Below are 22500 nucleotides of genomic sequence, written 5' to 3' on the forward strand. Positions count from 1 at the left end.
CTTCTCACTTACTCCTCTTCTACTTTGCAGCCTGGCTGCTGGCAGCTCTTTGCACTACTTCACGCTAGACCTTTTTCTTCACTTTTTGCCTTCTCTTAAGGGAACTTCATACTCCAACAGGAGCAGTGCAAGAGCTGGGGGCGGCCCTTATACCCACAGGTGTTGTTCAGCAACCAGTCACAGGCCGCAGCCGCCCTCTTTCAAAAGGGCTGGGCGCAAGGTCTGCGCAGGGCTAAGAAACCATCCCGGGGGTGAAAGAAAGAGCAAGCTGGACCAGAGCCCATTGTCCAGGAGTCGGCTAAGGAAGAAGTTGAGATGGTTGCCCGTGCCTGGAAGCGAAGCTGCTTTTCAGTCAGCTTCTCTTTTCTTAGGGCACGTTGTCTGCAAAGATGTTCAGCCTGTGTTGCCCTGTAAATTGGTCTGCAGGTTACTAGCTATGGCTTCCAGCCCGGCGGGAGGCCCAGATACTATGGAAATGAAGCCTGCTATTATTAAAAGTAAAAAGCCACAACGCTGGTGGCCACCACGCCCGCTGCGGCTGCTAAGAGTGATAGCGGTAAGACTGAGAATACTAGGATTTTGCAAGGCCTAAAGAGTGCAAGAGAGAAAGCGAATGTAAAAGAAGCAAGTGTGCAGTGTAAAAAGTGAATGTAAAAATGGCATAGAGGAGAGTGACCCCTGCTGGTGGAAGTGAGGAAAAGCAAAAGCCTACAGCACCTGGTATTCCCAGGCGGTCTCCCATCCAAGTACTAACCAGGCCCGACCCTGTTTAGCTTCCGAGATCAGACGAGATCGGGCGTGTTCAGGGTGGTGTGGCCGTAGGCGGAGACAGATTTCTCACTTACTCCTCTTCTACTTTGCAGCCTGGCTGCTGGCAGCTCTTTGCACTACTTCACGCTAGACCTTTTTCTTCACTTTTTGCCTTCTCTTAAGGGAACTTCATACTCCAACAGGAGCAGTGCAAGAGCTGGGGGCGGCCCTTATACCCACAGGTGTTGTTCAGCAACCAGTCACAGGCCGCAGCCGCCCTCTTTCAAAAGGGCTGGGCGCAAGGTCTGCGCAGGGCTAAGAAACCATCCCGGGGGTGAAAGAAAGAGCAAGCTGGACCAGAGCCCATTGTCCAGGAGTCGGCTAAGGAAGAAGTTGAGATGGTTGCCCGTGCCTGGAAGCGAAGCTGCTTTTCAGTCAGCTTCTCTTTTCTTAGGGCACGTTGTCTGCAAAGATGTTCAGCCTGTGTTGCCCTGTAAATTGGTCTGCAGGTTACTAGCTATGGCTTCCAGCCCGGCGGGAGGCCCAGATACTATGGAAATGAAGCCTGCTATTATTAAAAGTAAAAAGCCACAACGCTGGTGGCCACCACGCCCGCTGCGGCTGCTAAGAGTGATAGCGGTAAGACTGAGAATACTAGGATTTTGCAAGGCCTAAAGAGTGCAAGAGAGAAAGCGAATGTAAAAGAAGCAAGTGTGCAGTGTAAAAAGTGAATGTAAAAATGGCATAGAGGAGAGTGACCCCTGCTGGTGGAAGTGAGGAAAAGCAAAAGCCTACAGCACCTGGTATTCCCAGGCGGTCTCCCATCCAAGTACTAACCAGGCCCGACCCTGTTTAGCTTCCGAGATCAGACGAGATCGGGCGTGTTCAGGGTGGTGTGGCCGTAGGCGGAGACAGATTTCTCACTTACTCCTCTTCTACTTTGCAGCCTGGCTGCTGGCAGCTCTTTGCACTACTTCACGCTAGACCTTTTTCTTCACTTTTTGCCTTCTCTTAAGGGAACTTCATACTCCAACAGGAGCAGTGCAAGAGCTGGGGGCGGCCCTTATACCCACAGGTGTTGTTCAGCAACCAGTCACAGGCCGCAGCCGCCCTCTTTCAAAAGGGCTGGGCGCAAGGTCTGCGCAGGGCTAAGAAACCATCCCGGGGGTGAAAGAAAGAGCAAGCTGGACCAGAGCCCATTGTCCAGGAGTCGGCTAAGGAAGAAGTTGAGATGGTTGCCCGTGCCTGGAAGCGAAGCTGCTTTTCAGTCAGCTTCTCTTTTCTTAGGGCACGTTGTCTGCAAAGATGTTCAGCCTGTGTTGCCCTGTAAATTGGTCTGCAGGTTACTAGCTATGGCTTCCAGCCCGGCGGGAGGCCCAGATACTATGGAAATGAAGCCTGCTATTATTAAAAGTAAAAAGCCACAACGCTGGTGGCCACCACGCCCGCTGCGGCTGCTAAGAGTGATAGCGGTAAGACTGAGAATACTAGGATTTTGCAAGGCCTAAAGAGTGCAAGAGAGAAAGCGAATGTAAAAGAAGCCAGTGTGCAGTGTAAAAAGTGAATGTAAAAATGGCATAGAGGAGAGTGACCCCTGCTGGTGGAAGTGAGGAAAAGCAAAAGCCTACAGCACCTGGTATTCCCAGGCGGTCTCCCATCCAAGTACTAACCAGGCCCGACCCTGCTTAGCTTCCGAGATCAGACGAGATCGGGCGTGTTCAGGGTGGTGTGGCCGTAGGCAGAGACAAACTTCTCACTTACTCCTCTTCTACTTTGCAGCCTGGCTGCTGGCAGCTCTTTGCACTACTTCATGCTAGACCTTTTTCTTCACTTTTTGCCTTCTCTTAAGGGAACTTCATACTCCAACAGGAGCAGTGCAAGAGCTGGGGGGCGGCCCTTATACCCACAGGTGTTGTTCAGCAACCAGTCACAGGCCGCAGCCGCCCTCTTTCAAAAGGGCTGGGCGCAAGGTCTGCGCAGGGCTAAGAAACCATCCCGGGGGTGAAAGAAAGAGCAAGCTGGACCAGAGCCCATTGTCCAGGAGTCGGCTAAGGAAGAAGTTGAGATGGTTGCCCGTGCCTGGAAGCGAAGCTGCTTTTCAGTCAGCTTCTCTTTTCTTAGGGCACGTTGTCTGCAAAGATGTTCAGCCTGTGTTGCCCTGTAAATTGGTCTGCAGGTTACTAGCTATGGCTTCCAGCCCGGCGGGAGGCCCAGATACTATGGAAATAAAGCCTGCTATTATTAAAAGTAAAAAGCCACAACGCTGGTGGCCACCACGCCCGCTGCGGCTGCTAAGAGTGATAGCGGTAAGACTGAGAATACTAGGATTTTGCAAGGCCTAAAGAGTGCAAGAGAGAAAGCGAATGTAAAAGAAGCAAGTGTGCAGTGTAAAAAGTGAATGTAAAAATGGCATAGAGGAGAGTGACCCCTGCTGGTGGAAGTGAGGAAAAGCAAAAGCCTACAGCACCTGGTATTCCCAGGCGGTCTCCCATCCAAGTACTAACCAGGCCCGACCCTGCTTAGCTTCCGAGATCAGACGAGATCGGGCGTGTTCAGGGTGGTGTGGCCGTAGGCAGAGACAGGCTTCTCACTTACTCCTCTTCTACTTTGCAGCCTGGCTGCTGGCAGCTCTTTGCACTACTTCACGCTAGACCTTCTTCTTCACTTTTTGCCTTCTCTTAAGGGAACTTCATACTCCAACAGGAGCAGTGCAAGAGCTGGGGGGCGGCCCTTATACCCACAGGTGTTGTTCAGCAACCAGTCACAGGCCGCAGCCGCCCTCTTTCAAAAGGGCTGGGCGCAAGGTCTGCGCAGGGCTAAGAAACCATCCCGGGGGTGAAAGAAAGAGCAAGCTGGACCAGAGCCCATTGTCCAGTAGTCGGCTAAGGAAGAAGTTGAGATGGTTGCCCGTGCCTGGAAGCGAAGCTGCTTTTCAGTCAGCTTCTCTTTTCTTAGGGCGCGTTGTCTGCAAAGATGTTCAGCCTGTGTTGCCCTGTAAATTGGTCTGCAGGTTACTAGCTATGGCTTCCAGCCCGGCGGGAGGCCCAGATACTATGGAAATGAAGCCTGCTATTATTAAAAGTAAAAAGCCACAACGCTGGTGGCCACCACGCCCGCTGCGGCTGCTAAGAGTGATAGCGGTAAGACTGAGAATACTAGGATTTTGCAAGGCCTAAAGAGTGCAAGAGAGAAAGCGAATGTAAAAGAAGCAAGTGTGCAGTGTAAAAAGTGAATGTAAAAATGGCATAGAGGAGAGTGACCCCTGCTGGTGGAAGTGAGGAAAAGCAAAAGCCTACAGCACCTGGTATTCCCAGGCGGTCTCCCATCCAAGTACTAACCAGGCCCGACCCTGCTTAGCTTCCGAGATCAGACGAGATCAGGCGTGTTCAGGGTGGTGTGGCCGTAGGCAGAGACAGGCTTCTCACTTACTCCTCTTCTACTTTGCAGCCTGGCTGCTGGCAGCCCTTTGCACTACTTCACGCTAGACCTTTTTCTTCACTTTTTGCCTTCTCTTAAGGGAACTTCATACTCCAACAGGAGCAGTGCAAGAGCTGGGGGCGGCCCTTATACCCACAGGTGTTGTTCAGCAACCAGTCACAGGCCGCAGCCGCCCTCTTTCAAAAGGGCTGGGCGCAAGGTCTGCGCAGGGCTAAGAAACCATCCCGGGGGTGAAAGAAAGAGCAAGCTGGACCAGAGCCCATTGTCCAGGAGTCGGCTAAGGAAGAAGTTGAGATGGTTGCCCGTGCCTGGAAGCGAAGCTGCTTTTCAGTCAGCTTCTCTTTTCTTAGGGCACGTTGTCTGCAAAGATGTTCAGCCTGTGTTGCCCTGTAAATTGGTCTGCAGGTTACTAGCTATGGCTTCCAGCCCGGCGGGAGGCCCAGATACTATGGAAATGAAGCCTGCTATTATTAAAAGTAAAAAGCCACAACGCTGGTGGCCACCACGCCCGCTGCGGCTGCTAAGAGTGATAGCGGTAAGACTGAGAATACTAGGATTTTGCAAGGCCTAAAGAGTGCAAGAGAGAAAGCGAATGTAAAAGAAGCCAGTGTGCAGTGTAAAAAGTGAATGTAAAAATGGCATAGAGGAGAGTGACCCCTGCTGGTGGAAGTGAGGAAAAGCAAAAGCCTACAGCACCTGGTATTCCCAGGCGGTCTCCCATCCAAGTACTAACCAGGCCCGACCCTGCTTAGCTTCCGAGATCAGACGAGATCGGGCGTGTTCAGGGTGGTGTGGCTGTAGGCAGAGACAGTCTTCTCACTTACTCCTCTTCTACTTTGCAGCCTGGCTGCTGGCAGCTCTCTGCACTACTTCACGCTAGACCTTTTTCTTCACTTTTTGCCTTCTCTTAAGGGAACTTCATACTCCAACAGGAGCAGTGCAAGAGCTGGGGGCGGCCCTTATACCCACAGGTGTTGTTCAGCAACCAGTCACAGGCCGCAGCCGCCCTCTTTCAAAAGGGCTGGGCGCAAGGTCTGCGCAGGGCTAAGAAACCATCCCGGGGGTGAAAGAAAGAGCAAGCTGGACCAGAGCCCATTGTCCAGGAGTCGGCTAAGGAAGAAGTTGAGATGGTTGCCCGTGCCTGGAAGCGAAGCTGCTTTTCAGTCAGCTTCTCTTTTCTTAGGGCGCGTTGTCTGCAAAGATGTTCAGCCTGTGTTGCCCTGTAAATTGGTCTGCAGGTTACTAGCTATGGCTTCCAGCCCGGCGGGAGGCCCAGATACTATGGAAATGAAGCCTGCTATTATTAAAAGTAAAAAGCCACAACGCTGGTGGCCACCACGCCCGCTGCGGCTGCTAAGAGTGATAGCGGTAAGACTGAGAATACTAGGATTTTGCAAGGCCTAAAGAGTGCAAGAGAGAAAGCGAATGTAAAAGAAGCAAGTGTGCAGTGTAAAAAGTGAATGTAAAAATGGCATAGAGGAGAGTGACCCCTGCTGGTGGAAGTGAGGAAAAGCAAAAGCCTACAGCACCTGGTATTCCCAGGCGGTCTCCCATCCAAGTACTAACCAGGCCCGACCCTGCTTAGCTTCCGAGATCAGACGAGAAAGGTCGTGTTCAGGGTGGTGTGGCCGTAGGCAGAGACAGGCTTCTCACTTACTCCTCTTCTACTTTGCAGCCTGGCTGCTGGCAGCCCTTTGCACTACTTCACGCTAGACCTTTTTCTTCACTTTTTGCCTTCTCTTAAGGGAACTTCATACTCCAACAGGAGCAGTGCAAGAGCTGGGGGCGGCCCTTATACCCACAGGTGTTGTTCAGCAACCAGTCACAGGCCGCAGCCGCCCTCTTTCAAAAGGGCTGGGCGCAAGGTCTGCGCAGGGCTAAGAAACCATCCCGGGGGTGAAAGAAAGAGCAAGCTGGACCAGAGCCCATTGTCCAGGAGTCGGCTAAGGAAGAAGTTGAGATGGTTGCCCGTGCCTGGAAGCGAAGCTGCTTTTCAGTCAGCTTCTCTTTTCTTAGGGCACGTTGTCTGCAAAGATGTTCAGCCTGTGTTGCCCTGTAAATTGGTCTGCAGGTTACTAGCTATGGCTTCCAGCCCGGCGGGAGGCCCAGATACTATGGAAATGAAGCCTGCTATTATTAAAAGTAAAAAGCCACAACGCTGGTGGCCACCACGCCCGCTGCGGCTGCTAAGAGTGATAGCGGTAAGACTGAGAATACTAGGATTTTGCAAGGCCTAAAGAGTGCAAGAGAGAAAGCGAATGTAAAAGAAGCAAGTGTGCAGTGTAAAAAGTGAATGTAAAAATGGCATAGAGGAGAGTGACCCCTGCTGGTGGAAGTGAGGAAAAGCAAAAGCCTACAGCACCTGGTATTCCCAGGCGGTCTCCCATCCAAGTACTAACCAGGCCCGACCCTGCTTAGCTTCCGAGATCAGACGAGATCGGGCGTGTTCAGGGTGGTGTGGCCGTAGGCAGAGACAGGCTTCTCACTTACTCCTCTTCTACTTTGCAGCCTGGCTGCTGGCAGCTCTTTGCACTACTTCACGCTAGACCTTCTTCTTCACTTTTTGCCTTCTCTTAAGGGAACTTCATACTCCAACAGGAGCAGTGCAAGAGCTGGGGGGCGACCCTTATACCCACAGGTGTTGTTCAGCAACCAGTCACAGGCCGCAGCCGCCCTCTTTCAAAAGGGCTGGGCGCAAGGTCTGCGCAGGGCTAAGAAACCATCCCGGGGGTGAAAGAAAGAGCAAGCTGGACCAGAGCCCATTGTCCAGTAGTCGGCTAAGGAAGAAGTTGAGATGGTTGCCCGTGCCTGGAAGCGAAGCTGCTTTTCAGTCAGCTTCTCTTTTCTTAGGGCGCGTTGTCTGCAAAGATGTTCAGCCTGTGTTGCCCTGTAAATTGGTCTGCAGGTTACTAGCTATGGCTTCCAGCCCGGCGGGAGGCCCAGATACTATGGAAATGAAGCCTGCTATTATTAAAAGTAAAAAGCCACAACGCTGGTGGCCACCACGCCCGCTGCGGCTGCTAAGAGTGATAGCGGTAAGACTGAGAATACTAGGATTTTGCAAGGCCTAAAGAGTGCAAGAGAGAAAGCGAATGTAAAAGAAGCAAGTGTGCAGTGTAAAAAGTGAATGTAAAAATGGCATAGAGGAGAGTGACCCCTGCTGGTGGAAGTGAGGAAAAGCAAAAGCCTACAGCACCTGGTATTCCCAGGCAGTCTCCCTTCCAAGTACTAACCAGGCCCGACCCTGCTTAGCTTCCGAGATCAGACGAGATCGGGCGTGTTCAGGGTGGTGTGGCCATAGGCGGAGACAAATTTCTCACTTACTCCTCTTCTACTTTGCAGCCTGGCTGCTGGCAGCTCTTTGCACTACTTCACGCTAGACCTTTTTCTTCACTTTTTGCCTTCTCTTAAGGGAACTTCATACTCCAACAGGAGCAGTGCAAGAGCTGGGGGCGGCCCTTATACCCACAGGTGTTGTTCAGCAACCAGTCACAGGCCGCAGCCGCCCTCTTTCAAAAGGGCTGGGCGCAAGGTCTGCGCAGGGCTAAGAAACCATCCCGGGGGTGAAAGAAAGAGCAAGCTGGACCAGAGCCCATTGTCCAGGAGTCGGCTAAGGAAGAAGTTGAGATGGTTGCCCGTGCCTGGAAGCGAAGCTGCTTTTCAGTCAGCTTCTCTTTTCTTAGGGCACGTTGTCTGCAAAGATGTTCAGCCTGTGTTGCCCTGTAAATTGGTCTGCAGGTTACTAGCTATGGCTTCCAGCCCGGCGGGAGGCCCAGATACTATGGAAATGAAGCCTGCTATTATTAAAAGTAAAAAGCCACAACGCTGGTGGCCACCATGCCCGCTGCGGCTGCTAAGAGTGATAGCGGTAAGACTGAGAATACTAGGATTTTGCAAGGCCTAAAGAGTGCAAGAGAGAAAGCGAATGTAAAAGAAGCAAGTGTGCAGTGTAAAAAGTGAATGTAAAAATGGCATAGAGGAGAGTGACCCCTGCTGGTGGAAGTGAGGAAAAGCAAAAGCCTACAGCACCTGGTATTCCCAGGCGGTCTCCCATCCAAGTACTAACCAGGCACAACCCTGCTTAGCTTCCGAGATCAGACGAGATCGGGCGTGTTCAGGGTGGTGTGGCCGTAGGCAGAGACAGGCTTCTCACTTACTCCTCTTCTACTTTGCAGCCTGGCTGCTGGCAGCCCTTTGCACTACTTCACGCTAGACCTTTTTCTTCACTTTTTGCCTTCTCTTAAGGGAACTTCATACTCCAACAGGAGCAGTGCAAGAGCTGGGGGCGGCCCTTATACCCACAGGTGTTGTTCAGCAACCAGTCACAGGCCGCAGCCGCCCTCTTTCAAAAGGGCTGGGCGCAAGGTCTGCGCAGGGCTAAGAAACCATCCCGGGGGTGAAAGAAAGAGCAAGCTGGACCAGAGCCCATTGTCCAGGAGTCGGCTAAGGAAGAAGTTGAGATGGTTGCCCGTGCCTGGAAGCGAAGCTGCTTTTCAGTCAGCTTCTCTTTTCTTAGGGCACGTTGTCTGCAAAGATGTTCAGCCTGTGTTGCCCTGTAAATTGGTCTGCAGGTTACTAGCTATGGCTTCCAGCCCGGCGGGAGGCCCAGATACTATGGAAATGAAGCCTGCTATTATTAAAAGTAAAAAGCCACAACGCTGGTGGCCACCACGCCCGCTGCGGCTGCTAAGAGTGATAGCGGTAAGACTGAGAATACTAGGATTTTGCAAGGCCTAAAGAGTGCAAGAGAGAAAGCGAATGTAAAAGAAGCAAGTGTGCAGTGTAAAAAGTGAATGTAAAAATGGCATAGAGGAGAGTGACCCCTGCTGGTGGAAGTGAGGAAAAGCAAAAGCCTACAGCACCTGGTATTCCCAGGCGGTCTCCCATCCAAGTACTAACCAGGCCCGACCCTGCTTAGCTTCCGAGATCAGACGAGATCGGGCGTGTTCAGGGTGGTGTGGCCGTAGGCAGAGACAGGCTTCTCACTTACTCCTCTTCTACTTTGCAGCCTGGCTGCTGGCAGCTCTTTGCACTACTTCACGCTAGACCTTCTTCTTCACTTTTTGCCTTCTCTTAAGGGAACTTCATACTCCAACAGGAGCAGTGCAAGAGCTGGGGGGCGGCCCTTATACCCACAGGTGTTGTTCAGCAACCAGTCACAGGCCGCAGCCGCCCTCTTTCAAAAGGGCTGGGCGCAAGGTCTGCGCAGGGCTAAGAAACCATCCCGGGGGTGAAAGAAAGAGCAAGCTGGACCAGAGCCCATTGTCCAGTAGTCGGCTAAGGAAGAAGTTGAGATGGTTGCCCGTGCCTGGAAGCGAAGCTGCTTTTCAGTCAGCTTCTCTTTTCTTAGGGCGCGTTGTCTGCAAAGATGTTCAGCCTGTGTTGCCCTGTAAATTGGTCTGCAGGTTACTAGCTATGGCTTCCAGCCCGGCGGGAGGCCCAGATACTATGGAAATGAAGCCTGCTATTATTAAAAGTAAAAAGCCACAACGCTGGTGGCCACCACGCCCGCTGCGGCTGCTAAGAGTGATAGCGGTAAGACTGAGAATACTAGGATTTTGCAAGGCCTAAAGAGTGCAAGAGAGAAAGCGAATGTAAAAGAAGCAAGTGTGCAGTGTAAAAAGTGAATGTAAAAATGGCATAGAGGAGAGTGACCCCTGCTGGTGGAAGTGAGGAAAAGCAAAAGCCTACAGCACCTGGTATTCCCAGGCGGTCTCCCATGCAAGTACTAACCAGGCCCGACCCTGCTTAGCTTCCGAGATCAGACGAGATCGGGCGTGTTCAGGGTGGTGTGGCCGTAGGCAGAGACAGGCTTCTCACTTACTCCTCTTCTACTTTGCAGCCTGGCTGCTGGCAGCCCTTTGCACTACTTCACGCTAGACCTTTTTCTTCACTTTTTGCCTTCTCTTAAGGGAACTTCATACTCCAACAGGAGCAGTGCAAGAGCCGGGGGCAGCCCTTATACCCACAGGTGTTGTTCAGCAACCAGTCACAGGCCGCAGCCGCCCTCTTTCAAAAGGGCTGGGCGCAAGGTCTGCGCAGGGCTAAGAAACCATCCCGGGGGTGAAAGAAAGAGCAAGCTGGACCAGAGCCCATTGTCCAGTAGTCGGCTAAGGAAGAAGTTGAGATGGTTGCCCGTGCCTGGAAGCGAAGCTGCTTTTCAGTCAGCTTCTCTTTTCTTAGGGCGCGTTGTCTGCAAAGATGTTCAGCCTGTGTTGCCCTGTAAATTGGTCTGCAGGTTACTAGCTATGGCTTCCAGCCCGGCGGGAGGCCCAGATACTATGGAAATGAAGCCTGCTATTATTAAAAGAAAAAAGCCACAACGCTGGTGGCCACCACGCCCGCTGCGGCTGCTAAGAGTGATAGCGGTAAGACTGAGAATACTAGGATTTTGCAAGGCCTAAAGAGTGCAAGAGAGAAAGCGAATGTAAAAGAAGCAAGTGTGCAGTGTAAAAAGTGAATGTAAAAATGGCATAGAGGAGAGTGACCCCTGCTGGTGGAAGTGAGGAAAAGCAAAAGCCTACAGCACCTGGTATTCCCAGGCGGTCTCCCATCCAAGTACTAACCAGGCCCGACCCTGCTTAGCTTCCGAGATCAGACGAGATCGGGCGTGTTCAGGGTGGTGTGGCCGTAGGCGGAGACAAACTTCTCACTTACTCCTCTTCTACTTTGCAGCCTGGCTGCTGGCAGCTCTTTGCACTACTTCACGCTAGACCTTTTTCTTCACTTTTTGCCTTCTCTTAAGGGAACTTCATACTCCAACAGGAGCAGTGCAAGAGCTGGGGGCGGCCCTTATACCCACAGGTGTTGTTCAGCAACCAGTCACAGGCCGCAGCCGCCCTCTTTCAAAAGGGCTGGGCGCAAGGTCTGCGCAGGGCTAAGAAACCATCCCGGGGGTGAAAGAAAGAGCAAGCTGGACCAGAGCCCATTGTCCAGGAGTCGGCTAAGGAAGAAGTTGAGATGGTTGCCCGTGCCTGGAAGCGAAGCTGCTTTTCAGTCAGCTTCTCTTTTCTTAGGGCGCGTTGTCTGCAAAGATGTTCAGCCTGTGTTGCCCTGTAAATTGGTCTGCAGGTTACTAGCTATGGCTTCCAGCCCGGCGGGAGGCCCAGATACTATGGAAATGAAGCCTGCTATTATTAAAAGTAAAAAGCCACAACGCTGGTGGCCACCACGCCCGCTGCGGCTGCTAAGAGTGATAGCGGTAAGACTGAGAATACTAGGATTTTGCAAGGCCTAAAGAGTGCAAGAGAGAAAGCGAATGTAAAAGAAGCAAGTGTGCAGTGTAAAAAGTGAATGTAAAAATGGCATAGAGGAGAGTGACCCCTGCTGGTGGAAGTGAGGAAAAGCAAAAGCCTACAGCACCTGGTATTCCCAGGCGGTCTCCCATCCAAGTACTAACCAGGCCCGACCCTGCTTAGCTTCCGAGATCAGACGAGTTCAGGGTGGTGTAGCCGTAGGCAGAGACAGGCTTCTCACTTACTCCTCTTCTACTTTGCAGCCTGGCTGCTGGCAGCCCTTTGCACTACTTCACGCTAGACCTTTTTCTTCACTTTTTGCCTTCTCTTAAGGGAACTTCATACTCCAACAGGAGCAGTGCAAGAGCTGGGGGCGGCCCTTATACCCACAGGTGTTGTTCAGCAACCAGTCACAGGCCGCAGCCGCCCTCTTTCAAAAGGGCTGGGCGCAAGGTCTGCGCAGGGCTAAGAAACCATCCCGGGGGTGAAAGAAAGATCAAGCTGGACCAGAGCCCATTGTCCAGGAGTCGGCTAAGGAAGAAGTTGAGATGGTTGCCCGTGCCTGGAAGCGAAGCTGCTTTTCAGTCAGCTTCTCTTTTCTTAGGGCACGTTGTCTGCAAAGATGTTCAGCCTGTGTTGCCCTGTAAATTGGTCTGCAGGTTACTAGCTATGGCTTCCAGCCCGGCGGGAGGCCCAGATACTATGGAAATGAAGCCTGCTATTATTAAAAGTAAAAAGCCACAACGCTGGTGGCCACCACGCCCGCTGCGGCTGCTAAGAGTGATAGCGGTAAGACTGAGAATACTAGGATTTTGCAAGGCCTAAAGAGTGCAAGAGAGAAAGCGAATGTAAAAGAAGCAAGTGTGCAGTGTAAAAAGTGAATGTAAAAATGGCATAGAGGAGAGTGACCCCTGCTGGTGGAAGTGAGGAAAAGCAAAAGCCTACAGCACCTGGAATTCCCAGGCGGTCTCCCATCCAAGTACTAACCAGGCCCGACCCTGCTTAGCTTCCGAGATCAGACGAGATCGGGCGTGTTCAGGGTGGTGTGGCCGTAGGCAGAGACAGGCTTCTCACTTACTCCTCTTCTACTTTGCAGCCTGGCTGCTGGCAGCTCTTTGCACTACTTCACGCTAGACCTTCTTCTTCACTTTTTGCCTTCTCTTAAGGGAACTTCATACTCCAACAGGAGCAGTGCAAGAGCTGGGGGGCGGCCCTTATACCCACAGGTGTTGTTCAGCAACCAGTCACAGGCCGCAGCCGCCCTCTTTCAAAAGGGCTGGGCGCAAGGTCTGCGCAGGGCTAAGAAACCATCCCGGGGGTGAAAGAAAGAGCAAGCTGGACCAGAGCCCATTGTCCAGTAGTCGGCTAAGGAAGAAGTTGAGATGGTTGCCCGTGCCTGGAAGCGAAGCTGCTTTTCAGTCAGCTTCTCTTTTCTTAGGGCGCGTTGTCTGCAAAGATGTTCAGCCTGTGTTGCCCTGTAAATTGGTCTGCAGGTTACTAGCTATGGCTTCCAGCCCGGCGGGAGGCCCAGATACTATGGAAATGAAGCCTGCTATTATTAAAAGTAAAAAGCCACAACGCTGGTGGCCACCACGCCCGCTGCGGCTGCTAAGAGTGATAGCGGTAAGACTGAGAATACAAGGATTTTGCAAGGCCTAAAGAGTGCAAGAGAGAAAGCGAATGTAAAAGAAGCAAGTGTGCAGTGTAAAAAGTGAATGTAAAAATGGCATAGAGGAGAGTGACCCCTGCTGGTGGAAGTGAGGAAAAGCAAAAGCCTACAGCACCTGGTATTCCCAGGCGGTCTCCCATCCAAGTACTAACCAGGCCCGACCCTGCTTAGCTTCCGAGATCAGACGAGATCGGGCGTGTTCAGGGTGGTGTGGCCGTAGGCGGAGACAAATTTCTCACTTACTCCTCTTCTACTTTGCAGCCTGGCTGCTGGCAGCTCTTTGCACTACTTCACCCTAGACCTTTTTCTTCACTTTTTGCCTTCTCTTAAGGGAACTTCATACTCCAACAGGAGCAGTGCAAGAGCTGGGGGCGGCCCTTATACCCACAGGTGTTGTTCAGCAACCAGTCACAGGCCGCAGCCGCCCTCTTTCAAAAGGGCTGGGCGCAAGGTCTGCGCAGGGCTAAGAAACCATCCCGGGGGTGAAAGAAAGAGCAAGCTGGACCAGAGCCCATTGTCCAGGAGTCGGCTAAGGAAGAAGTTGAGATGGTTGCCCGTGCCTGGAAGCGAAGCTGCTTTTCAGTCAGCTTCTCTTTTCTTAGGGCGCGTTGTCTGCAAAGATGTTCAGCCTGTGTTGCCCTGTAAATTGGACTGCAGGTTACTAGCTATGGCTTCCAGCCCGGCGGGAGGCCCAGATACTATGGAAATGAAGCCTGCTATTATTAAAAGTAAAAAGCCACAACGCTGGTGGCCACCACGCCCGCTGCGGCTGCTAAGAGTGATAGCGGTAAGACTGAGAATACTAGGATTTTGCAAGGCCTAAAGAGTGCAAGAGAGAAAGCGAATGTAAAAGAAGCAAGTGTGCAGTGTAAAAAGTGAATGTAAAAATGGCATAGAGGAGAGTGACCCCTGCTGGTGGAAGTGAGGAAAAGCAAAAGCCTACAGCACCTGGTATTCCCAGGCGGTCTCCCATCCAAGTACTAACCAGGCCCAACCCTGCTTAGCTTCCGAGATCAGACAAGATCGGGCGTGTTCAGGGTGGTGTGGCCGTAGGCAGAGACAGGCTTCTCACTTACTCCTCTTCTACTTTGCAGCCTGGCTGCTGGCAGCTCTTTGCACTACTTCACGCTAGACCTTCTTCTTCACTTTTTGCCTTCTCTTAAGGGAACTTCATACTCCAACAGGAGCAGTGCAAGAGCTGGGGGGCGGCCCTTATACCCACAGGTGTTGTTCAGCAACCAGTCACAGGCCGCAGCCGCCCTCTTTCAAAAGGGCTGGGCGCAAGGTCTGCGCAGGGCTAAGAAACCATCCCGGGGGTGAAAGAAAGAGCAAGCTGGACCAGAGCCCATTGTCCAGTAGTCGGCTAAGGAAGAAGTTGAGATGGTTGCCCGTGCCTGGAAGCGAAGCTGCTTTTCAGTCAGCTTCTCTTTTCTTAGGGCGCGTTGTCTGCAAAGATGTTCAGCCTGTGTTGCCCTGTAAATTGGTCTGCAGGTTACTAGCTATGGCTTCCAGCCCGGCGGGAGGCCCAGATACTATGGAAATGAAGCCTGCTATTATTAAAAGTAAAAAGCCACAACGCTGGTGGCCACCACGCCCGCTGCGGCTGCTAAGAGTGATAGCGGTAAGACTGAGAATACTAGGATTTTGCAAGGCCTAAAGAGTGCAAGAGAGAAAGCGAATGTAAAAGAAGCAAGTGTGCAGTGTAAAAAGTGAATGTAAAAATGGCATAGAGGAGAGTGACCCCTGCTGGTGGAAGTGAGGAAAAGCAAAAGCCTACAGCACCTGGTATTCCCAGGCGGTCTCCCATCCAAGTACTAACCAGGCCCGACCCTGCTTAGTTTCCGAGATCAGACGTGTTCAGGGTGGTGTGGCCGTAGGCAGAGACAGTCTTCTCACTTACTCCTCTTCTACTTTGCAGCCTGGCTGCTGGCAGCTCTTTGCACTACTTCACGCTAGACCTTTTTCTTCACTTTTTGCCTTCTCTTAAGGGAACTTCATACTCCAACAGGAGCAGTTCAAGAGCTGGGGGGCAGCCCTTATACCCACAGGTGTTGTTCAGCAACCAGTCACAGGCCGCAGCCGCCCTCTTTCAAAAGGGCTGGGCGCAAGGTCTGCGCAGGGCTAAGAAACCATCCCGGGGGTGAAAGAAAGAGCAAGCTGGACCAGAGCCCATTGTCCAGGAGTCGGCTAAGGAAGAAGTTGAGATGGTTGCCCGTGCCTGGAAGCGAAGCTGCTTTTTAGTCAGCTTCTCTTTTCTTAGGGCGCGTTGTCTGCAAAGATGTTCAGCCTGTGTTGCCCTGTAAATTGGTCTGCAGGTTACTAGCTATGGCTTCCAGCCCGGCGGGAGGCCCAGATACTATGGAAATGAAGCCTGCTATTATTAAAAGTAAAAAGCCACAACGCTGGTGGCCACCACGCCCGCTGCGGCTGCTAAGAGTGATAGCGGTAAGACTGAGAATACTAGGATTTTGCAAGGCCTAAAGAGTGCAAGAGAGAAAGCGAATGTAAAAGAAGCAAGTGTGCAGTGTAAAAAGTGAATGTAAAAATGGCATAGAGGAGAGTGACCCCTGCTGGTGGAAGTGAGGAAAAGCAAAAGCCTACAGCACCTGGTATTCCCAGGCGGTCTCCCATCCAAGTACTAACCAGGCCCGACCCTGCTTAGCTTCCGAGATCAGGCGTGTTCAGGGTGGTGTGGCCGTAGGCAGAGACAGGCTTCTCACTTACTCCTCTTCTACTTTGCAGCCTGGCTGCTGGCAGCCCTTTGCACTACTTCACGCTAGACCTTTTTCTTCACTTTTTGCCTTCTCTTAAGGGAACTTCATACTCCAACAGGAGCAGTGCAAGAGCTGGGGGCGGCCCTTATACCCACAGGTGTTGTTCAGCAACCAGTCACAGGCCGCAGCCGCCCTCTTTCAAAAGGGCTGGGCGCAAGGTCTGCGCAGGGCTAAGAAACCATCCCGGGGGTGAAAGAAAGAGCAAGCTGGACCAGAGCCCATTGTCCAGGAGTCGGCTAAGGAAGAAGTTGAGATGGTTGCCCGTGCCTGGAAGCGAAGCTGCTTTTCAGTCAGCTTCTCTTTTCTTAGGGCACGTTGTCTGCAAAGATGTTCAGCCTGTGTTGCCCTGTAAATTGGTCTGCAGGTTACTAGCTATGGCTTCCAGCCCGGCGGGAGGCCCAGATACTATGGAAATGAAGCCTGCTATTATTAAAAGTAAAAAGCCACAACGCTGGTGGCCACCACGCCCGCTGCGGCTGCTAAGAGTGATAGCGGTAAGACTGAGAATACTAGGATTTTGCAAGGCCTAAAGAGTGCAAGAGAGAAAGCGAATGTAAAAGAAGCAAGTGTGCAGTGTAAAAAGTGAATGTAAAAATGGCATAGAGGAGAGTGACCCCTGCTGGTGGAAGTGAGGAAAAGCAAAAGCCTACAGCACCTGGTATTCCCAGGCGGTCTCCCATCCAAGTACTAACCAGGCCCGACCCTGCTTAGCTTCCGAGATCAGACGAGATCGGGCGTGTTCAGGGTGGTGTGGCCGTAGGCGGAGACAATCTTCTCACTTACTCCTCTTCTACTTTGCAGCCTGGCTGCTGGCAGCTCTTTGCACTACTTCACGCTAGACCTTTTTCTTCACTTTTTGCCTTCTCTTAAGGGAACTTCATACTCCAACAGGAGCAGTGAAAGAGCTGGGGGCGGCCCTTATACCCACAGGTGTTGTTCAGCAACCAGTCACAGGCCGCAGCCGCCCTCTTTCAAAAGGGCTGGGCGCAAGGTCTGCGCAGGGCTAAGAAACCATCCCGGGGGTGAAAGAAAGAGCAAGCTGGACCAGAGCCCATTGTCCAGGAGTCGGCTAAGGAAGAAGTTGAGATGGTTGCCCGTGCCTGGAAGCGAAGCTGCTTTTCAGTCAGCTTCTCTTTTTTTAGGGCGCGTTGTCTGCAAAGATGTTCAGCCTGTGTTGCCCTGTAAATTGGACTGCAGGTTACTAGCTATGGCTTCCAGCCCGGCGGGAGGCCCAGATACTATGGAAATGAAGCCTGCTATTATTAAAAGTAAAAAGCCACAACGCTGGTGGCCACCACGCCCGCTGCGGCTGCTAAGAGTGATAGCGGTAAGACTGAGAATACTAGGATTTTGCAAGGCCTAAAGAGTGCAAGAGAGAAAGCGAATGTAAAAGAAGCAAGTGTGCAGTGTAAAAAGTGAATGTAAAAATGGCATAGAGGAGAGTGACCCCTGCTGGTGGAAGTGAGGAAAAGCAAAAGCCTACAGCACCTGGTATTCCCAGGCGGTCTCCCATCCAAGTACTAACCAGGCCCGACCCTGCTTAGCTTCCAAGATCAGACGAGATCGGGCGTGTTCAGGGTGGTGTGGCCGTAGGCAGAGACAGGCTTCTCACTTACTCCTCTTCTACTTTGCAGCCTGGCTGCTGGCAGCTCTTTGCACTACTTCACGCTAGACCTTCTTCTTCACTTTTTGCCTTCTCTTAAGGGAACTTCATACTCCAACAGGAGCAGTGCAAGAGCTGGGGGGCGGCCCTTATACCCACAGGTGTTGTTCAGCAACTAGTCACAGGCCGCAGCCGCCCTCTTTCAAAAGGGCTGGGCGCAAGGTCTGCGCAGGGCTAAGAAACCATCCCGGGGGTGAAAGAAAGAGCAAGCTGGACCAGAGCCCATTGTCCAGTAGTCGGCTAAGGAAGAAGTTGAGATGGTTGCCCGTGCCTGGAAGCGAAGCTGCTTTTAAGTCAGCTTCTCTTTTCTTAGGGCGCGTTGTCTGCAAAGATGTTCAGCCTGTGTTGCCCTGTAAATTGGTCTGCAGGTTACTAGCTATGGCTTCCAGCCCGGCGGGAGGCCCAGATACTATGGAAATGAAGCCTGCTATTATTAAAAGTAAAAAGCCACAACGCTGGTGGCCACCACGCCCGCTGCGGCTGCTAAGAGTGATAGCGGTAAGACTGAGAATACTAGGATTTTGCAAGGCCTAAAGAGTGCAAGAGAGAAAGCGAATGTAAAAGAAGCAAGTGTGCAGTGTAAAAAGTGAATGTAAAAATGGCATAGAGGAGAGTGACCCCTGCTGGTGGAAGTGAGGAAAAGCAAAAGCCTACAGCACCTGGTATTCCCAGGCGGTCTCCCATCCAAGTACTAACCAGGCCCGACCCTGCTTAGCTTCCGAGATCAGACGAGATCGGGCGTGTTTAGGGTGGTGTGGCCGTAGGCAGAGACAGGCTTCTCACTTACTCCTCTTCTACTTTGCAGCCTGGCTGCTGGCAGCCCTTTGCACTACTTCACGCTAGACCTTTTTCTTCACTTTTTGCCTTCTCTTAAGGGAACTTCATACTCCAACAGGAGCAGTGCTAGAGCTGGGGGCGGCCCTTATACCCACAGGTGTTGTTCAGCAACCAGTCACAGGCCGCAGCCGCCCTCTTTCAAAAGGGCTGGGCGCAAGGTCTGCGCAGGGCTAAGAAACCATCCCGGGGGTGAAAGAAAGAGCAAGCTGGACCAGAGCCCATTGTCCAGTAGTCGGCTAAGGAAGAAGTTGAGATGGTTGCCCGTGCCTGGAAGCGAAGCTGCTTTTCAGTCAGCTTCTCTTTTCTTAGGGCGCGTTGTCTGCAAAGATGTTCAGCCTGTGTTGCCCTGTAAATTGGTCTGCAGGTTACTAGCTATGGCTTCCAGCCCGGCGGGAGGCCCAGATACTATGGAAATGAAGCCTGCTATTATTAAAAGTAAAAAGCCACAACGCTGGTGGCCACCACGCCCGCTGCGGCTGCTAAGAGTGATAGCGGTAAGACTGAGAATACTAGGATTTTGCAAGGCCTAAAGAGTGCAAGAGAGAAAGCGAATGTAAAAGAAGCAAGTGTGCAGTGTAAAAAGTGAATGTAAAAATGGCATAGAGGAGAGTGACCCCTGCTGGTGGAAGTGAGGAAAAGCAAAAGCCTACAGCACCTGGTATTCCCAGGCAGTCTCCCTTCCAAGTACTAACCAGGCCCGACCCTGCTTAGCTTCCGAGATCAGACGAGATCGGGCGTGTTCAGGGTGGTGTGGCCATAGGCGGAGACAAATTTCTCACTTACTCCTCTTCTACTTTGCAGCCTGGCTGCTGGCAGCTCTTTGCACTACTTCACGCTAGACCTTTTTCTTCACTTTTTGCCTTCTCTTAAGGGAACTTCATACTCCAACAGGAGCAGTGCAAGAGCTGGGGGCGGCCCTTATACCCACAGGTGTTGTTCAGCAACCAGTCACAGGCCGCAGCCGCCCTCTTTCAAAAGGGCTGGGCGCAAGGTCTGCGCAGGGCTAAGAAACCATCCCGGGGGTGAAAGAAAGAGCAAGCTGGACCAGAGCCCATTGTCCAGTAGTCGGCTAAGGAAGAAGTTGAGATGGTTGCCCGTGCCTGGAAGCGAAGCTGCTTTTCAGTCAGCTTCTCTTTTCTTAGGGCGCGTTGTCTGCAAAGATGTTCAGCCTGTGTTGCCCTGTAAATTGGTCTGCAGGTTACTAGCTATGGCTTCCAGCCCGGCGGGAGGCCCAGATACTATGGAAATGAAGCCTGCTATTATTAAAAGAAAAAAGCCACAACGCTGGTGGCCACCACGCCCGCTGCGGCTGCTAAGAGTGATAGCGGTAAGACTGAGAATACTAGGATTTTGCAAGGCCTAAAGAGTGCAAGAGAGAAAGCGAATGTAAAAGAAGCAAGTGTGCAGTGTAAAAAGTGAATGTAAAAATGGCATAGAGGAGAGTGACCCCTGCTGGTGGAAGTGAGGAAAAGCAAAAGCCTACAGCACCTGGTATTCCCAGGCGGTCTCCCATCCAAGTACTAACCAGGCCCGACCCTGCTTAGCTTCCGAGATCAGACGAGATCGGGCGTGTTCAGGGTGGTGTGGCCGTAGGCAGAGACAGGCTTCTCACTTACTCCTCTTCTACTTTGCAGCCTGGCTGCTGGCAGCTCTTTGCACTACTTCACGCTAGACCTTTTTCTTCACTTTTTGCCTTCTCTTAAGGGAACTTCATACTCCAACAGGAGCAGTGCAAGAGCTGGGGGCGGCCCTTATACCCACAGGTGTTGTTCAGCAACCAGTCACAGGCCGCAGCCGCCCTCTTTCAAAAGGGCTGGGCGCAAGGTCTGCGCAGGGCTAAGAAACCATCCCGGGGGTGAAAGAAAGAGCAAGCTGGACCAGAGCCCATTGTCCAGGAGTCGGCTAAGGAAGAAGTTGAGATGGTTGCCCGTGCCTGGAAGCGAAGCTGCTTTTCAGTCAGCTTCTCTTTTCTTAGGGCGCGTTGTCTGCAAAGATGTTCAGCCTGTGTTGCCCTGTAAATTGGTCTGCAGGTTACTAGCTATGGCTTCCAGCCCGGCGGGAGGCCCAGATACTATGGAAATGAAGCCTGCTATTATTAAAAGTAAAAAGCCACAACGCTGGTGGCCACCACGCCCGCTGCGGCTGCTAAGAGTGATAGCGGTAAGACTGAGAATACTAGGATTTTGCAAGGCCTAAAGAGTGCAAGAGAGAAAGCGAATGTAAAAGAAGCAAGTGTGCAGTGTAAAAAGTGAATGTAAAAATGGCATAGAGGAGAGTGACCCCTGCTGGTGGAAGTGAGGAAAAGCAAAAGCCTACAGCACCTGGTATTCCCAGGCGGTCTCCCATCCAAGTACTAACCAGGCCCGACCCTGCTTAGCTTCCGAGGTCAGACGAGATCGAGCGTGTTCAGGGTGGTGTGGCCATAGGCAGAGACAGGCTTCTCACTTACTCCTCTTCTACTTTGCAGCCTGGCTGCTGGCAGCTCTTTGCACTACTTCACGCTAGACCTTCTTCTTCACTTTTTGCCTTCTCTTAAGGGAACTTCATACTCCAACAGGAGCAGTGCAAGAGCTGGGGGGCGGCCCTTATACCCACAGGTGTTGTTCAGCAACCAGTCACAGGCCGCAGCCGCCCTCTTTCAAAAGGGCTGGGCGCAAGGTCTGCGCAGGGCTAAGAAACCATCCCGGGGGTGAAAGAAAGAGCAAGCTGGACCAGAGCCCATTGTCCAGTAGTCGGCTAAGGAAGAAGTTGAGATGGTTGCCCGTGCCTGGAAGCGAAGCTGCTTTTCAGTCAGCTTCTCTTTTCTTAGGGCGCGTTGTCTGCAAAGATGTTCAGCCTGTGTTGCCCTGTAAATTGGTCTGCAGGTTACTAGCTATGGCTTCCAGCCCGGCGGGAGGCCCAGATACTATGGAAATGAAGCCTGCTATTATTAAAAGTAAAAAGCCACAACGCTGGTGGCCACCACGCCCGCTGCGGCTGCTAAGAGTGATAGCGGTAAGACTGAGAATACTAGGATTTTGCAAGGCCTAAAGAGTGCAAGAGAGAAAGCGAATGTAAAAGAAGCAAGTGTGCAGTGTAAAAAGTGAATGTAAAAATGGCATAGAGGAGAGTGACCCCTGCTGGTGGAAGTGAGGAAAAGCAAAAGCCTACAGCACCTGGTATTCCCAGGCGGTCTCCCATCCAAGTACTAACCAGGCCCGACCCTGCTTAGCTTCCGAGATCAGACGAGATCGGGCGTGTTCAGGGTGGTGTGGCCGTAGGCAGAGACAGGCTTCTCACTTACTCCTCTTCTACTTTGCAGCCTGGCTGCTGGCAGCTCTTTGCACTACTTCACGCTAGACCTTCTTCTTCACTTTTTGCCTTCTCTTAAGGGAACTTCATACTCCAACAGGAGCAGTGCAAGAGCTGGGGGGCGGCCCTTATACCCACAGGTGTTGTTCAGCAACCAGTCACAGGCCGCAGCCGCCCTCTTTCAAAAGGGCTGGGCGCAAGGTCTGCGCAGGGCTAAGAAACCATCCCGGGGGTGAAAGAAAGAGCAAGCTGGACCAGAGCCCATTGTCCAGTAGTCGGCTAAGGAAGAAGTTGAGATGGTTGCCCGTGCCTGGAAGCGAAGCTGCTTTTCAGTCAGCTTCTCTTTTCTTAGGGTGCGTTGTCTGCAAAGATGTTCAGCCTGTGTTGCCCTGTAAATTGGTCTGCAGGTTACTAGCTATGGCTTCCAGCCCGGCGGGAGGCCCAGATACTATGGAAATGAAGCCTGCTATTATTAAAAGAAAAAAGCCACAACGCTGGTGGCCACCACGCCCGCTGCGGCTGCTAAGAGTGATAGCGGTAAGACTGAGAATACTAGGATTTTGCAAGGCCTAAAGAGTGCAAGAGAGAAAGCGAATGTAAAAGAAGCAAGTGTGCAGTGTAAAAAGTGAATGTAAAAATGGCATAGAGGAGAGTGACCCCTGCTGGTGGAAGTGAGGAAAAGCAAAAGCCTACAGCACCTGGTATTCCCAGGCGGTCTCCCATCCAAGTACTAACCAGGCCCGACCCTGCTTAGCTTCCGAGATCAGACGAGATCGGGCGTGTTCAGGGTGGTGTGGCCGTAGGCGGAGACAAGCTTCTCACTTACTCCTCTTCTACTTTGCA

At 52.1% G+C, this 22500-nt stretch overlaps 24 non-coding genes and 3 pseudogenes across 24 annotated transcripts; all 27 read right to left on the reverse strand.

The window, feature by feature from the left end:
- Nucleotides 1-705: 705 nt before the first annotated feature.
- LOC142189739 (5S ribosomal RNA) lies at nt 706-824 on the reverse strand. The gene has a single exon (XR_012713696.1). It is a non-coding gene; the product is annotated as a 5S ribosomal RNA (ribosomal RNA).
- Nucleotides 825-1538: 714 nt separating this feature from the next.
- LOC142189740 (5S ribosomal RNA) lies at nt 1539-1657 on the reverse strand. Its single transcript, XR_012713697.1, has one exon. It is a non-coding gene; the product is annotated as a 5S ribosomal RNA (ribosomal RNA).
- A 714-nt stretch (nt 1658-2371) lies between these two features.
- On the reverse strand, nt 2372-2490 carry LOC142189776 (5S ribosomal RNA). The gene has a single exon (XR_012713731.1). It is a non-coding gene; the product is annotated as a 5S ribosomal RNA (ribosomal RNA).
- Nucleotides 2491-3205: 715 nt separating this feature from the next.
- LOC142189788 (5S ribosomal RNA) lies at nt 3206-3324 on the reverse strand. The gene has a single exon (XR_012713742.1). It is a non-coding gene; the product is annotated as a 5S ribosomal RNA (ribosomal RNA).
- A 715-nt stretch (nt 3325-4039) lies between these two features.
- Nucleotides 4040-4158, reverse strand: LOC142189778 (5S ribosomal RNA). The gene has a single exon (XR_012713733.1). It is a non-coding gene; the product is annotated as a 5S ribosomal RNA (ribosomal RNA).
- A 714-nt stretch (nt 4159-4872) lies between these two features.
- Nucleotides 4873-4991, reverse strand: LOC142189712 (5S ribosomal RNA). The gene has a single exon (XR_012713670.1). It is a non-coding gene; the product is annotated as a 5S ribosomal RNA (ribosomal RNA).
- A 714-nt stretch (nt 4992-5705) lies between these two features.
- LOC142190318 (5S ribosomal RNA) lies at nt 5706-5824 on the reverse strand. Its single transcript, XR_012714232.1, has one exon. It is a non-coding gene; the product is annotated as a 5S ribosomal RNA (ribosomal RNA).
- Nucleotides 5825-6538: 714 nt separating this feature from the next.
- Nucleotides 6539-6657, reverse strand: LOC142189800 (5S ribosomal RNA). Its single transcript, XR_012713753.1, has one exon. It is a non-coding gene; the product is annotated as a 5S ribosomal RNA (ribosomal RNA).
- Nucleotides 6658-7372: 715 nt separating this feature from the next.
- Nucleotides 7373-7491, reverse strand: LOC142190169 (5S ribosomal RNA). Its single transcript, XR_012714098.1, has one exon. It is a non-coding gene; the product is annotated as a 5S ribosomal RNA (ribosomal RNA).
- A 714-nt stretch (nt 7492-8205) lies between these two features.
- LOC142190017 (5S ribosomal RNA) lies at nt 8206-8324 on the reverse strand. The gene has a single exon (XR_012713956.1). It is a non-coding gene; the product is annotated as a 5S ribosomal RNA (ribosomal RNA).
- A 714-nt stretch (nt 8325-9038) lies between these two features.
- Nucleotides 9039-9157, reverse strand: LOC142189811 (5S ribosomal RNA). The gene has a single exon (XR_012713764.1). It is a non-coding gene; the product is annotated as a 5S ribosomal RNA (ribosomal RNA).
- Nucleotides 9158-9872: 715 nt separating this feature from the next.
- On the reverse strand, nt 9873-9991 carry LOC142189817 (5S ribosomal RNA). Its single transcript, XR_012713769.1, has one exon. It is a non-coding gene; the product is annotated as a 5S ribosomal RNA (ribosomal RNA).
- Nucleotides 9992-10705: 714 nt separating this feature from the next.
- LOC142189824 (5S ribosomal RNA) lies at nt 10706-10824 on the reverse strand. The gene has a single exon (XR_012713776.1). It is a non-coding gene; the product is annotated as a 5S ribosomal RNA (ribosomal RNA).
- Nucleotides 10825-11538: 714 nt separating this feature from the next.
- LOC142190529 (5S ribosomal RNA) lies at nt 11539-11647 on the reverse strand (annotated as a pseudogene).
- Nucleotides 11648-12361: 714 nt separating this feature from the next.
- Nucleotides 12362-12480, reverse strand: LOC142189709 (5S ribosomal RNA). The gene has a single exon (XR_012713667.1). It is a non-coding gene; the product is annotated as a 5S ribosomal RNA (ribosomal RNA).
- Nucleotides 12481-13195: 715 nt separating this feature from the next.
- LOC142189836 (5S ribosomal RNA) lies at nt 13196-13314 on the reverse strand. Its single transcript, XR_012713787.1, has one exon. It is a non-coding gene; the product is annotated as a 5S ribosomal RNA (ribosomal RNA).
- Nucleotides 13315-14028: 714 nt separating this feature from the next.
- Nucleotides 14029-14147, reverse strand: LOC142189832 (5S ribosomal RNA). Its single transcript, XR_012713783.1, has one exon. It is a non-coding gene; the product is annotated as a 5S ribosomal RNA (ribosomal RNA).
- Nucleotides 14148-14862: 715 nt separating this feature from the next.
- On the reverse strand, nt 14863-14971 carry LOC142190532 (5S ribosomal RNA; annotated as a pseudogene).
- Nucleotides 14972-15686: 715 nt separating this feature from the next.
- On the reverse strand, nt 15687-15795 carry LOC142190352 (5S ribosomal RNA; annotated as a pseudogene).
- Nucleotides 15796-16509: 714 nt separating this feature from the next.
- Nucleotides 16510-16628, reverse strand: LOC142189848 (5S ribosomal RNA). Its single transcript, XR_012713798.1, has one exon. It is a non-coding gene; the product is annotated as a 5S ribosomal RNA (ribosomal RNA).
- A 714-nt stretch (nt 16629-17342) lies between these two features.
- LOC142189865 (5S ribosomal RNA) lies at nt 17343-17461 on the reverse strand. The gene has a single exon (XR_012713815.1). It is a non-coding gene; the product is annotated as a 5S ribosomal RNA (ribosomal RNA).
- A 715-nt stretch (nt 17462-18176) lies between these two features.
- LOC142189920 (5S ribosomal RNA) lies at nt 18177-18295 on the reverse strand. Its single transcript, XR_012713866.1, has one exon. It is a non-coding gene; the product is annotated as a 5S ribosomal RNA (ribosomal RNA).
- Nucleotides 18296-19009: 714 nt separating this feature from the next.
- On the reverse strand, nt 19010-19128 carry LOC142190170 (5S ribosomal RNA). The gene has a single exon (XR_012714099.1). It is a non-coding gene; the product is annotated as a 5S ribosomal RNA (ribosomal RNA).
- A 714-nt stretch (nt 19129-19842) lies between these two features.
- On the reverse strand, nt 19843-19961 carry LOC142189859 (5S ribosomal RNA). Its single transcript, XR_012713809.1, has one exon. It is a non-coding gene; the product is annotated as a 5S ribosomal RNA (ribosomal RNA).
- Nucleotides 19962-20675: 714 nt separating this feature from the next.
- Nucleotides 20676-20794, reverse strand: LOC142190067 (5S ribosomal RNA). Its single transcript, XR_012714003.1, has one exon. It is a non-coding gene; the product is annotated as a 5S ribosomal RNA (ribosomal RNA).
- A 715-nt stretch (nt 20795-21509) lies between these two features.
- On the reverse strand, nt 21510-21628 carry LOC142189870 (5S ribosomal RNA). The gene has a single exon (XR_012713820.1). It is a non-coding gene; the product is annotated as a 5S ribosomal RNA (ribosomal RNA).
- A 715-nt stretch (nt 21629-22343) lies between these two features.
- LOC142189882 (5S ribosomal RNA) lies at nt 22344-22462 on the reverse strand. Its single transcript, XR_012713831.1, has one exon. It is a non-coding gene; the product is annotated as a 5S ribosomal RNA (ribosomal RNA).
- Between the last annotated feature and the right edge of the window lie 38 nt (nt 22463-22500).

Source organism: Leptodactylus fuscus, chromosome 1 (assembly GCF_031893055.1).
Source record: "Leptodactylus fuscus isolate aLepFus1 chromosome 1, aLepFus1.hap2, whole genome shotgun sequence".
Lineage (NCBI taxonomy): Eukaryota > Metazoa > Chordata > Amphibia > Anura > Leptodactylidae > Leptodactylus > Leptodactylus fuscus.